Source organism: Cicer arietinum, chromosome 6 (genome assembly GCF_000331145.2).
Source record: "Cicer arietinum cultivar CDC Frontier isolate Library 1 chromosome 6, Cicar.CDCFrontier_v2.0, whole genome shotgun sequence".
NCBI lineage: Eukaryota > Viridiplantae > Streptophyta > Magnoliopsida > Fabales > Fabaceae > Cicer > Cicer arietinum.
The window spans coordinates 44,155,929-44,171,925 of NC_021165.2; positions in this window are offsets into that span (position 1 = coordinate 44,155,929).

A 15,997-nucleotide genomic window follows, 5' to 3' on the forward strand; every position below is an offset into this window, starting at 1 on the left:
GTGTCATTTTCAAATATTCCTTCTAGCAGCTCCACAAATTTCCATGTTCTATTCTTGTCCAGTGCTTTAATTTCATCTTCCACTGCAGCCTTCCATTCAACATGTTGGACAACTTCTTGAACATTTTTTGGAAGTTTGATGTTATCCAATATAGTGATGAAGGCCTTGTATTCTTGTGACAGATTTCTATGAGATACATAATTGCCAATTGGATGTTGAGTGCATGACCTCACTGCTTTCATCACAGCAATTGGTAAGTTAAAGATCATTCTCATTTAGACTGCAATTATCATTAGGCTCAAAAACTATATTACCTGGTAGAACTTCTAAATCTGTATTAGGTTCAGAATTTTGGATAGGCCTTGGAGATGTGCAGATTTCTTCCTCGCTTTGAGTTTTTTCTTCCTTTTGTACACCAATAGTGCTTTTTTCGGTTATGTCTCATATTTGATTACAAGTTTTGTTGTTTCTCCAGTCACAAGGTCAATTTCTGGTTCTACAACTTGCTGCTGTATGAAGATATGTTATGTTTCTAAAAGATGCTGCAAATTTTGTTGTTGCTGCAAATTTTATTCCATTTCATGTTGCAAATTCTGCTGCTGCTGCAAATTCTGTTCCATTTCATGTTGCAAATGTTGTTCTATTTCCCAAAGTTGGGATTCTGCTATGTTTTGTTCTCTCTCCCCCTGAAGGCCAACTTTGGGGTAGTAAGGTTGATTTTCAAAGAAGGTTACACCCATGGAATGATATAATTTTTTACTTATGGGGTCGTAGCACCTATATCCCTTCTTATTTGGTGGGTATCCTAAGAATATGCATTTCAGGGATTTGGTCTCTAATTTTCCTTAATTAGGTTGGTTGTCATGCACAAATGCAGTGCAACTGATAGGAATAATGAAGATGTAAATAGGAATAAACCTTTATTGGTTTATTACAGGAAAAACAATAGAAAATAATGATGTTTATGTTTTATAGTTAGGTTGTTAGTAGTTACTGCTTTATAGTTAGGTGGTTAGTGTTAGTTGGATCTTATCCCTTGTATTATCAGCCTATAAATAAAGGCTCTCACCCTTCGAAAGGATCTTGGAAAAAAATTAGCAATTGAGTGGTTTATACCATTGTAGGAGCGTATTCGCTCTTGTGTATCTTTTTCTTTCAATCAATAAAAAATCAGGGACGAATAATTCCCTTTCGCATCTGAGTTCTATCAAGGAGCCTAACAGCAACCAAAGACTTTGGGAAGCATGGATGAAAGAATTTTAATGTGTGAGTAAATGGATAGAAGGGTTTGGCAAGGGGTTTTGAACTTGAGGGCTTTAGAAGGCATTCTGTTAATTAAATATGATGTTGAAAGGACAACTTCACCCCAAAAATGATTTGGTACATTAGTTGATAACATAAGGGACCTAATAACCTCCATGAGGTGCCTATTTTTCCTCTCGGCAATACCATTTTGTTGTGGTGTGTTCACACAGCTGGTATGGTGAATTATTCCATGCTTGAGAAAGTGAGGTTTGAGGGAATGGTGATAGTATTCATGACCATTGTCAGTTCGTAGGACTTGGATTTTCGTTTGAAATCGAGTTTGTATCATATTGTTGAAGTTCTCAAAGATTTCTCCCACTTCAGATTTTTCTTTCATAAGGAACACCCATGCAACTCGTGTATGACATCTATAAAGGTCACAAACCATTTTGAACCAGTTATGTTCTTAACACGCGAAGGTCCCCAAACATCACTATGGATTAATGAGAAAGGTTAGGATGGTTTATAAGATTGAGGAGGATAATGGTTGTGTGAGTGTTTGGATAATTGACAGATTTCACATTGAAACAAATTTGAATTTTTATTGAATAGAGAAGAAAACATTTTTTCAAGGTACATAAAGTTTTGATGTCCTAAACGATAGTGCCATAGCATGACAGCTTCCTGTAGGTTTTCACCACTTGATGTAGCAACATAGACTGAATTATTTCTTCTCTTCTTGAACTCGCTAGCTTGAAGGAAGTAGAGACCTGCACATTCCTCGGCATTGCCAATCTTTCTCCCTGAAATCCATATCATGAAATTCGCATAGGTGAGGCAAGAATTTAGTGAAACAATTTAGATCTTGAGTCAATTTACTTATGGACAAAAGGTTGCAATTCAACTTTGGAACATAAAGAACTGAGTTAAGAGTAATGTCCTTGGAGATGATTACTGAACCTTTACCAATCACTTTTGTTTTTGTGTCATCTGCTATTCGTACCATAGAATTGTCATTGCATGGGGAATATTCATCAAATATAGTGATATCGCCAGTCATATGGTTTGATGCTCCAGAGTCTACAATCCATGAGTTAGATATTCCCTTGTCAACAAAATAGACACATGAAGAATTACCTTTTGGGGCCAAGGCAACAGTTGAGTGTGTGCTAGTGTTTTGAAGGGATTGTTGTAGCAATTTTTGTAACATCTCCATTTGTTCCTTGTTGAATGGACTTGGTTCAGGTGCTGGGGCTGCCAACACTTTACCTCCTTCTGATGTGGCAGCATGGGCGCGAATGTCCCTATTCCTAGATGGTTTCCAATTTGTTGGTTTTCCATGAATGACCCAACATGTTTCTTTGTTGTAGTCTGATTTTTTGCAGTGATCACACCATCCTCTAGATTTTTTGTAGCTTTCTTTCACAACCAAGGTTGAACCTTCATTAATGAAGCTTTGATCCATGCTTCCAACCATGACTTTCCTTCGGCTCTCTTCTCTTTTTACTTCTGAAAATACTTCTCTGATGTTGGGCAGAGGTTTGGTTCCATGGATTCTTCCGCTTACATCATCTAGATTTTTGTTCAGGCCAAGGAGGAACTGGTATATTCGGTCTTTCTCCAACAGTTTTTTGTACTGTTTGCTGTCTTCAGGGCATGTCCGTACTATATCCTCATAGATATCCAGCTGCTTCCAGTAACGGGTGAGGGTATGGTAGTAATCAGTGATTGTTGTGTCTCCTTGTCGCAGGTCATGGAGGAACTCTTGATCTCGCCTGCTTCAGTGGTCATTGAGTTCAATAGCCATGTCATGACTAAGTTGTTCTCTAGCTTCCACTTTGGGTAATCAAGGTCCTTTTTCTCTGGCTCTTTAGCATCATCAGAGATGTAATCTTCCTTCCCTTTTCCTTGAAGGAAGATCCGGACAGATCTTGCCCATTGAGTGTCGTTTTGTCCATTTAATTTGTAGTCAGTGATGGGTATAGTGGTGGTTTCGGTCAGGCTGGTAATTGTGGAAGTTCCAGCAGCCATTTTAGGGTTTGGGTTTGTGATTGAACTGCTTTCTTCAGGCATGGAATAATGGTGTTTTTCACTTGGACCAGGTTTGCTCTAATACCATGTGAATTATTGAGGAAATTATCTTTTCATTTCTTGAATCATAACGGTTACAATTCTGGTTTAAATACAACATTCCCTAGTCTAATAAATAAATCATAATTAAATAAGAGGGACTTAATGTACAAGTCCCTTGATATTCACTACAGTTGTGCTATATAATATAATAAATTAATTACAGATATCGGTCAATAAATGACTTATTCTTAGCCACAATTTGGAATTCAACATAATTCTATTACAAACCCCCAACTAATTACATAACCCTCTTCTAGTCTCCCTTTTGGGGGAGGGAATGTTTCTCAATTCTCTTGAGTCTCAATTCTCACACAAGTTTTTTGCAACTCAACAAAGAGAAAGATGCCAGAAGCTCTTACAATTAACAATATATGCGTTTTAGTGATTCCAAACATACAAAGCGAAAGCAGAATGGCATACACACTTACGAAATGCGATGGCCATGACAAGATTGTGTTGCATCTTCAATTTTCAGTTTGTAATCACTAATCAGCCCACTTAGCAACAAACTTTGCTTTCCATAAACTGATTCAATAGCAAAACCATTTCATCTAACAAAGCACATTTTGGGCAACCAAACTGAGTATATGAGTCTGCTGGTGAAGCCTTTGAATTCTGAACTCTTTGCTTGCTCCTACATCATATTATATCACATAAATCAATCAAAAAGTGGCAGACAGGTGGTTAAAGAAGCAGCCAGGTTGTAGTTGGATTAAAGTCGGCAATACTGTGCAAGTATTTGTAGTCGGTGATAAATCACATTCTCAATCTGAGATGCTAGGGTATTTACTTCTTGATCTAAATACAAAAATGAAGAAGGCTGGCGACATACCAGAAGATGATTTATTGGTTGATGTGGATTGACGTACCCACTAACCATAGCAGTCCAAACGATAACATTTTTCTCAGCATCTGATCGATCAAAAAGCTTCCTTATTCATGCCACACTTGATATAGCCACTTATCATTGTAGTCGACAAACAAATATCCCGTTCAGACATTTCATCAAACACCTTTCGTGCTTCATCAATTTTGCCTTGTTTGCAAAGACTTGATATGAAGAAATTGCAGCGTTTCATTTCCAAACTAATGCTGACAGTGGATGTTAACCTGATTGTTAAGAAATCGGCAGCCACGTATAGGGATGGCAATTAGACTCATACCTAGTGGGTACCCGCAAAAAAAACCACAATGGGTAGGGTAAAAACCCGCATAATGGATATGGGTATGGAGACGAGTAATTGGGTATGGAGACGAGTAATTACCCGCAAAATTAAGCTATGGGTGCGGGTACGGGTACTATAGTACCCACCCCGCACCCGCACTTATATAAATATATTATTTATTTATTTATTTATTTATTTATTTATTTATTTATTTATTTATTATATTGGTATTTATTTAATTAATTGTTTTCTTTTATGTTTTAACACCTATTAATATCATTGGACCACTATAATATTTATAATTGAAAGTCATTCTTTTATGTATTATATTAGACCTAATTTTCATTTTCAAAAGTATAAGTTAACGATCATTGTCTTCCCGACTAAGATGATGACTCAATTAATGTTTGTTTGATAAAAATAAAAGAAAAACATACGTGGTCATTAAAACTCAACTCGTCAAACAGACATCAATTATGTCGTCATCTTAGTTGTAAAGATGAAGAGAGTCGTTAACATATATTTTTGAAGAGTTTCATTAATGAGTTTTGAGTAACTTTTAAACTTTGCTAGGAAGTGCACCACTACAAGAATTACCTTAATTTGTGGCAATCAAAGGCCCCACAAAGGGGGGAAATCGGCCAGAAAAAGCCAAATTTGTGGTGGCATCAAACATGCACAAATAAGTCAATCACGACACTTTGTGGGGGTCAAAACAACCACAATGGTTAATTTTGAGTTATCAATTGTGAGGGTTTAAGCCGTCACAACACAAATTTGTGACGACAAAGACAATCACAATGTTCTGGTGGCAGAGGTCGCCACAAACTTTGACGTCTGACCAAAAACATCTCATTTGTGGTCTTTTGAATGCCACAAATAAGCAACTTTATTTTATAAAAAAAATTAATAAATACAAAATTAATATAAAAATATATATAATATAGATATGCTCTCTGTATATATCCATATCCATACATATATATATATGTATATAGTTACTCATAAATAAAGAAATATAAATAATATATATATATATATATATATATATATATATATATATATATATATATATATATATATATAAATACATATATATATATATAATATATATATATATATATATATATATATATATATATATATATATATATATATATATAATGCATTACATATATACACACACATTTTACATAATTAATTAATTGTCGACATCATCATCATCGTCATTTGATGAGTGAATTAAGTCATCGTCTTCATCATCCTCTATTTCTTCTATTTTTTCTTCATCAACTTGTTCCTCATCATTTGACTCATGATAAAGTTGACTAATAGTCTCATCTCCAATCATATGATCCACATTTGACATTTCATCCATCTGATATACAACTTCCTCGTTCTGATCTATTTCATCATCTTTAATTTCACTATTCTTGGTCTTATTTTGATTGCAACACATCAACCTTATTTGTTTCTGATTGTCGATATATAAGGAACATAATACATTTGTCTTACATTATGAGCCATGGAAAATGAATCAAATAGTGGATATCTTTTGCTCAAACAAATGTCCAGAGTGATGGTCATCAAATTAACCTTACTTTCTCTACTCAATGGATCAAATCACTTACAGTAAAACAATACCACTGTTTTCTTTTAATCTAGGGACGTGTAGCCAATTTCAAAAATATGCTCAATTATGTAGTAAAAGTCTTCTGTTACACCATTATCGAACACACTCTTCACACAGACTCCACAATTTATTGTTTCTTTTCTCTAAGTCTAAGATTTAATATGAAAGACTGATAAAGCATATGGTGACATATAACACTATCAGTATCGTTTCTTCCATTCACCGATTTCAATGGGTCATCGTTGAAACAACGAGAATAAAAATGTGTTGTTTCATAGTGTAGGTAAGATGAACAAATTGAGCAATTACCATTCGCTTTATTTTTCATTGACGATTTTGAATAACCCATGAACATATAATAAAAGTGAGATGCACAATAAGATCCATATATATATATATATATATATATATCTATATACATGTCTAATGAATACATCCATTTATACTGAACCAGTTCATCAAACCTAGCTTCACTTGCAAGATCACCGAGAAATGCTCCATGAAATAAAATAAAATAAACCTGGAGGGAATACATGCTCCATAGAATCATTAGAATGTCATTTTCCATTTTGATGAGATCTCATCTCTGAGTGTTCCAAAAAATAAATTGTTGAAATATTAACTCACTTCAATAAGTGGGTTCAATACATGTGTCAGAAAAGCACTAAAGGCAATAAGAAGTAAACACTAAAAAAATGACAATCATGGCTTTTCATCCCATGCATGGCTTTTCATCGCACGAGGTCATAGAGTCTTCATGTTGTGCTCCACCAACAACAAATATGGCATATGTAATATAGACTCATGTTTTTTCTAGCTTTGTCATTATCTTTTATTTTTCCTTTCACATTCATCATAGTGTTAAATATATTTTCAAATATATTTTTCTCGATATGCATAATATCGAGATTATGTCTCAAAAGATTATCTTTTCAATATGAAAAATCCCAAAAAAATATATCTTTTTATCCAATTGTGTCACTGTTTGTAACCTTGTGATCTAGACGTCACACCACCATCAACAACTTGTACGTTTGGTCTATATTTTACTTTATCTTAAACTTGTTCCGCTGTCAATTTAAGCGGTGGTCCTAGAGTATTTGCATAGCCCTTGTTAAATTCAACTTTATTGCCTCTAAATGCATTATCAACGGGTAATAATCTACGATACGAGTCAAACCATGATGCCTTCCCATCAAATTTTAATGTAAATTTTTTTGTTTCGTCCATGCAAATAGGACAAACCAATTTATCTTGTGTCCCCATCCTTACAACATCCCATAAGCAGCGAAATAATTAATGGTCCACATCAAAACAACTCTCATCATAAAATTTAGTTTTCAAGCATTATCATAAGTCAAGACACCACTCCACAACCTCTTCAAGTCGTTAATCAAAGGATGTAAATAAATATCAAAATCAATTTTAGGATTAGAAAGACTTGGAATCACAACAACCAAGAACATGTAAGGTTTAGACATACATATATGAAGAGGAAGATTGTATGGAGTAATAATAACAAACCAACAAGAAAAATGAGTAGATAATGCTTGTATATATGGTGTAGATCCATTTGAGGAGAATCCAAGTCTTACATTTTGTGGATCTGACACAAAATCAGGATGCATTTGATCAAAGGGTTTCCATGTCTAACCATCAGAAGAATGTCGCAACTCACATGAATTTCTTCTTATGAGAGTCACATCATTTTCATGCATTTTGCATTGATGCAAACATTTGCTACAATCTTGATATAGTAGGTAGATAAAATATTGTCTTCCTTAGAATTGGTTTTCCATTATTTTCCCTAGAGCTATTGGGTGCGTTTGTTTGAGCTGAAATAAAAATGATTTTTGATTTAAATAATTTAGAGATTATTTTTTAGAGATTTAAAAAAAATGATTTTTTTAACTCCCATTTGTTTACAATTATAAAAATGATTTTTTAAAAAAATATATATATTTTTAACTTGTTTGTATACAATTTTGTAAAAATGATTTTTTTTTAAACTACAATGACCATTTCGTAGACACATTTTAAAATTTGATCAATGTAATTGAGTACTCTTAAAAAACAATAAATAAACACACAACCGAAAAACAACGATGAAGAAAAATCAAAAAAGAAAACAAAATTTACTAACTAGATGAGGGTTGTATGAAATGAAAAAACTAACAACGTCGTATAAAGAGAGAAAAAATGGAGAAAAACGCAACTAACGAATTGATGTAAAGCAATAGATAAAAACTTATTAAAAATTAACGACGGGAAATTTGGGATTTTCAAAATAAAATTGAGTACTCTTAAAAAACAATAAATAAATACACAACCAAAAAAACAACGATGTAGAAAAATTGAAAAAGAAAACAAAATTTACTAGATGAAAATCTAGATGAGGGTTGCATGGAATGAAAAAACTAACAACGTCGTATAAAGAGAAAAAATGGAGAAAAACGCAAATAACGAATTGATGTAAACCGATAGATAAAAACTTATTTAAAATTAACAAATGGAAATTTGGGATTTTCAAAATAAAGTAGGGGTAACTGCATCATTCTCTCTCGTTAACGAGTTAAGTTCTGTGTTTTTTAATTGTGTTTTGTCTTTCTCTCTTATCTATCACAAGAGGAAAAAGTGAGAAGCTACTATTTTTAGTTTTTCATTTTAACCAAAAAAATGATTTTTTTTAATAAAATCTTTTTTAAAAAACTAAAACAAACACCCTTGAAACCTTACAAAATGATTTTTGACTTGAAAAATTAGATTTTTTCATAATCTGAAACAAACGGACTCATTATATTGGTGATACCTTAGTAGTTGACAAATCTTACATTTAACTAAATTGACATCATTTATACTAAATTTGTTGTTGTAATACAATATCCAACCTTTAACACAACAATCAACTCTATTGACACCTAACCCTAACTTCGACACTAATCTTTTAACATCGTAATAACTTTTTGAAAAATCATCTCTAACAGGTGTTGCATCTAGAATCATTTTAGTCATCAAATCTAGAGCTAAAATCAGGAACATGAAACTGAAACTGAAACTTTAGACTTAAAAGTATAATACACTTCGATTACTTGGAGTTTAGAGATCCTTCAAACAACAAGTTATTCATTTCTTTCAAAAGACCATAAAATCTATGAGCTTCTCCATTTGAAAGTCTATCAGTGTTATCATATTGATCTTCATTGAATGAAAAACTAACCCTAAACTACATCCGAAATCATATTGTTCATCACCTCAAATTGCTGCTAATTTTAATAATCTATACCTAACATTCAGTACTACTTGAAGGATATATTTTATTCTCCACAGGTATACTAGTACAAGGCGTCGCTAGAGACTATTCTCCATGATTAGTCCAAATCCATTAGTTAGGTAGGAATTCATATTCATATAATGCAATCTAATTTCATTTTCACTCTTAAAACGTCTACATTGACATAAACAACAAGGACATCCCACCCTCTTATTCTTTAAAATTTTATTATCGCATATATGTAAACAACGCAAACATCGTAGTTTCTAGTTTTTATTTTGACAAATCTATTAACATTTTGAAATATGAACCTTTTATGTTTTTTTAAAATAATATAAAAATATTTTATATGTATAATATTACATAGGCTAAATTACATTCGTGGTCTCTTAACTTAATTTCAGGTAACGTTTTAGTCCTTTATCTATTTTTTTTCCCAACTTGGTCCTTTATTTTAATTTTAAGTGACAATTTGATATTTTATGTTTTAAAATATCAATAATGTTATCCTTGTTTATACAAAAATTCAAAAAAAAATTTAATCAAAACTCATAAAATTAATTATATTCTTCAATATAATACAAATTTCATCAAATTCGTAATGCAAATATTCAAATAAACTCATATTTTCATACTTTATTTGATATTTTTAGGAATAAAGGACTAAATCATGAAAAAAAAGATAAATGACTAAAACGTTACCTGAAATTAAGTTAAGGGACCACAGATGTAATTTAGCCTATTACATATTTCATAATCATATCATATTATAAATTTTCTTTCTTTTTCATAAGTATTATTTTGTTGCTGAAAAAATTACAATTTCGTAATAAATAATATTTTAATAACATAATAAATGGTAATTAAAAAAAACAGCAATAAAAAAATATTTTATATTTTAAAAAATAACTACTTTCTAATTTGAGTAAAAATTTTACAATAAAAATATTTTACTAACATTTTTTTAACAAATCTTACTAACATTAAACTCTAAAAATAATATTATAACCGATTTTAAAAATAATATAGTCGACATTCTAATATAAAATAGGCTTGATTGCAGTTTCAGTCTCATGTTTTTATCGATTCACGAAATTGATCATTTATTTTAAAAGTCGACAATTTTGCCTCTTCTATGATTTTTTTAACTAAACAATGGCAACGTGATATGCTTTAAATAACGTGTTATATGATATGATGATGTATAGTGATTAACACCCATAAAATCATAACAAAACATCGTAAAAACTTAACTTTCAAGTTTCAATTTTTTTCATATTTGTAATTTAATTAACGACCATTACAAAAAAAACGTTAATAAGCCATATTTACAACAATGACTAAATTGTCAATTGACCGTGGCAAATAAAGTTAGCCATGCTAATCCTGTTCGCGGCATAGCTAGACGTCGCAATTTATTAACCATAGTTAAAATTCAGATTAGCTACGCTTAAATGAGTCGTGGTAACATATTTTTAGCTACGGTTGAAACCTTGTTAAATGATAAAATGGAACAGGTTTTTTGTTTTCACTTTTGCCACGGGCCAACTGTGGCTAATGTTTTTTTTTTTTAATATCAGTTGCAGGTCTTTTCCTATTTTGGTCATAACTTCTTAACATTGCTAATATGCAAACAATCTGATTCTATAGAGTCAAACCAAACATTTTACAATAAACTAATCCAAGTAATAAACTAATCAAAGTAAAACCCATAAAATATGTCATAAACATAACTAATTATATAATTGCAATATACTAGGAAGACATTCTTAACAAATATAGAACAATAACTAATTAACGTACTAAGGATAAAGGACCAAAATGAATTAAAAAAAAAAAAGATAAAGAACTAAAACGAATATTAAGTAAAATATAAAGCACCGAAGTTATATTTAAGCCACACAATTAAGAACTTAACTTTTATTAACAAACAATTATAAAGTATTCACTCAAAGCAATTATTTGTCTGTAGAAACTTATCAGAAGTAGCACTAGATAATTAAGTTTTAATTTTTGTTTACAATAAAGACCATAATTTATTGCTTACAAAACATATATATGGGTTAGAAAAGGAATGCAGAAGAAAGAACAATTAAAACGGAAAAGACTAGAGAAGATGATTGGAATGAAGACTAGAGAAGATAATATATATAATTATTAACTCAAAATAAAAATTTTAGCGTTTTACTAGCAAGAGTTGAATACAATAGAAATAGATAAACTCCCACATAAAGTGTGTGATAGAACTCAACAAAAAGATAAATAATTGAAATAAATATTGAATTATCTTAACAGATTAATTTGTGGATAGACCTAATGTTTGCTTCCTAGTTCCTTGGTCCTTAGTTATTTCCATTTCTCCATTTTTGCACGATCATATAAATTTCGAGCCATATCAACATGACTAGTACGCGCAAAAGCACACATCATAGCCGAGCAAGTGATAGCATTGGGTTCAATCCCAAAACCCGACATTTTCTCAAACCACTCAACAGCCTTATCAGGTAAAGTAGTCATTCTAGCACAGTTAATCATAGTAGTAAATGTAATGCTATTTGGCTTTACTCGTCTCTGAAATATTTCATGAAACACCTTTTGTGCTCCTTCAAAATCCTTACATTTCCTAAACACTTGAGTGTCACATTGTACATAACCACCCCATTGTCTCTAGCATGATGAACTTTATCCCTAAGGTAATTAAGAACAATGGGTGTAGTTTTGGGATTTGTCATCTTATCAAGAATGAAAACAACATCATATAAACGTCGATCCATTTATCCATGTTTGCTTCCTAGATACTATTATATCAAAATCAACATAACCATAAGCTTAGTGAAAGAAAAAAACAAGACATTACATCACATAAACAGTCACAAAAACTTCTAAAACTAAAATGGTTATTATCAACTCTACATCTACTAATCACTATCAAAATGGTTATTATCAAACTAAATTATCAAAATGGTTATTATTAAACTAAACTTCTTATAAAAAAAGGTATTACATCACAAAAACAATTTAAAAAGGTATTACATCATTTTATTGATTTGTTTTTGTCAAATATACTCACATCACATAAACAACTAAACCTAAAAAATTAAAATCAAAAGAGATTTGGAGTTTTTACCAGAAAGAACGAAAGAGATTAGCTCATGAGTTCTTGGCGATGGCTGAGTCCCGTGACATTATTGTCGGTGATTGAGTCATGAGTGCTTGTGGTTGGGTCGTGAGATGTCTGGTGTCGGTGATTGGGTTGTGTGTTACCTTGCTAGTCAAGTGTTGGTGACGTTCTTTCCGGTGAAAATTTTACATATTTGTGTGTTGTGGAAAAAGGAATTGACGGTGAACATATGTCGCGGCCTAAAATTTCGAGTGTTTCTCGAATTCAATAGAGTCGCCACCAAAATTTATTTTAAAATAGGGAAAATATTGGAAAACCCTTAAAAATGTAAAAAATGTCTTTGAAACCAGATTTTGAGTTCGGGAGTCGATTATGCGTAGGGAAGGTATTAGCACCCTACGACATCCGTTAAAATACGGTTACCTTTAATAAATTTTCAAAATTATATCAACTTAAATATATATTTATTCCTCTTTATTATTAAATATGAATATAAAATATTTTTATAAATGTGATTTTTGAGATAAAAGTGTGTTAAAAAATAGTAGAACAAAAAAGAAAATTTTTATTAGTGTGATTGACAAGAGTGTGATCTTGCTCCTACGTATCTCCCGGTGCGATGGAGAAGTCAAAGCTACGTAGTTCTTGGTAGAAAATGCGAATGTGTTGATTGGTTTTAAATAAATTGTATTTTTGTTATAAAAAAAGTTAAATTTGACGAACTTAAAAAAAGCTTGCTTGATTTAAATAATTATTTTAAAATATGAATTTTAAGACGATCGAATTGTACAACTCGTGTCTCAAAACTCAATGAGTAAAAAGATGTCACATCTAATTTTATCCTCTTAAGAATATTTTATTTTATTTTTATTTTTCGAATTGAGTTTCAAAACCAACAAATAGTTTAATTTGTGTCTTAACAACTCCAAGATTAAAAAACACATAATTAATTAAATTTATAAAAAAATTTGATTTTAGATCTATTTATTTATAAAAATAAATTTTAGAGTTATGAAAATATATAATTTGTATTATGTAACTCCGGGATTAAAAAAATGTTATTTTTAGTTAACTTTTTAATAATTTTTAATTATTAATTTTTTTTATAATTTTTAATTTATTAATTTATTTGTGAAGATGAGATTTAGAACCACCAAGTTGTCACAACTTGTGTTCTAATAACTCAAAGATTAAAAAGATATCACATCTAATTAATTTTTAATAAAACAAAAAAAAAACAAAAGAATAAAAATAAAATGAAAAAAAATAAAAGGAAAAAATATTTATTAAATTCAAATATTTATTAATTTTTAATAATTATTTTTATATTAAATTCAAATATAGATGTTTTATTAAAATAAAAGGAAAAAATCATGATAAAAAAACATATTGGGCCTACAAAGGAAAAAAGAAATGCAAATGGACTGCATAAAATACCCATGGCCCAATCTTTGAAATCCTAATCTGTAAAAACAACTCTGGCCTAAGGAAAACAAACCTCAAGAAGGATGAGCGGCGCATCCAGAAGAAAGAAAACGGCGGTCAAAACAAGCAAGGTTCGAATCCTATCCTTTCTAACCTTCTAATACTTCCCAATCAAATTTATAACAATAATAACTTTCATTAGTAGGAAATATAAATGAAAAAAAATGAAAATACCATAACCCTTCTTCTAGTTGTTCCTCTGTATAATATGTTTGTACTTGGAAATGTTGTGAATGCAGAAATTAACTAGTTTCTAATATGTTTGTACTTGGAAATGTTGTGAATGCAGATAATATAAAGCAAGTTGTGACAGGATGCTGGAAGTTATGACAGGATGTTGGGAATGCAAATAATATAAAAGAGGGTTCGTAATAGGTTTTTCACATAAAGGAAGATGGAGTCTTGTGATATTTGCCTTGAGTGTTGGCATGGCAATGTATTGTCATGTTTTGATGTGTGGCATGCCAAATAAGAAACAATTGTATTGATATGTGGCAGGCCCAAATAAGAAATAATTGTATTGATGTGTGGCATGTCCAAATAATAAATACTGATTTGGTGTAATTGGAATTCCTTATTATTTGGCTTAAAATTATTTTATTTTTTTTTTGTAAAATAATGATTATTTTAGATTTTTGATAATAATTATAAAATATTTATTAAATATATTATTATTATTAAAATAATTTTTAATTATTCGGACAAAATTGAGATAATACAACATAGAAGAGCATAGAAGAGAAAGGGAAATGAAGGTGAGCAGAGAAGAGAAGAGAAGAGAAATGAAACATGAAATAAAAAAAGGAAATCGAAAAGGTGAAAGGAAATGAAAAAATAAAACAAAACAAAAGGGAATCAAAAAAAATAAAGGAGAGAATGTGAAAAAAATAGGCGCGTTCACTGAAAGGGTGAAGAGGGAAAGTAAATTGTTAGCCACGGTCTAACCGTAGCAAAATTTGAATTTTAGACACTGTCAATGTCAATGTCAATGTGGCTATTTAACAGTGGCTAACTATCGGTTTTTTTATAGTGGACATAAAATTGTATATCACGTTATTTAAAATACGTCAAATAATCCCTTTTTAGTTCAAAAATATGATATAGAGACTAAAGTTGTTGACTTTTTAAATAGAGGGACAAATTTCATGAATTGGTAAAAATAGAGAGATTAGAACCGCAATTAAACCAATAAATCATTAATGTTTTAAAAACATTTTATAACCATTTAACTTTTTATTCAATACTAAATATATAAAATATTAATCTATATTTAATATGCATTACATACGAACTTGGTGCAAAATAATATTTGACATGAAGCTTATGAACAAAGAACAACTTTTCGCAGTCAATACAATAATACCACTGTTAAAATGAAAATTAAATAATATTAATTAATTAAATAAATAAATAACTTCAAATAAGAATTAACATTAAAAAAACAAAACATAAGGTAAGTATTTGCCGAAACTTAAAAGAAAAATTAAAAATAAATCTAATGCGAGAAATACTACAATTGCATTTGTATATGGAAGATAGACAGAGAATTTGTAGAGCTAAGGCAGAGAGAGAATTTAGAAGTAAGAAATGATAGGAATAATGGTGGAATGATATACATAGTGAAGAAAAAAAAAGAGTACTTGTGGTGGGCCAAGAGTGTATTTAGGGCGGCTTAAGCAGTCACAAATGCAAATGAATTTATTAGATGTTTGTGGCGGTTTGTATTGTCATAAAGAGTAATGCGTTTTGTAGCGGCCAATGTCGTCAATAAAGCCTAACGATAAGAACTTTGTGACAGTATAAGTTGTCACGACCCGAAATTTAAATGTTGTGATCGGCGCACAAGTTGTACTCCTAGCGTGGCAAGCCTATCAACTAATTTAACAATTAAACAACTAAACCGTTCTCTAACCATTTCAAAAATATATATATACTTTTTCTCG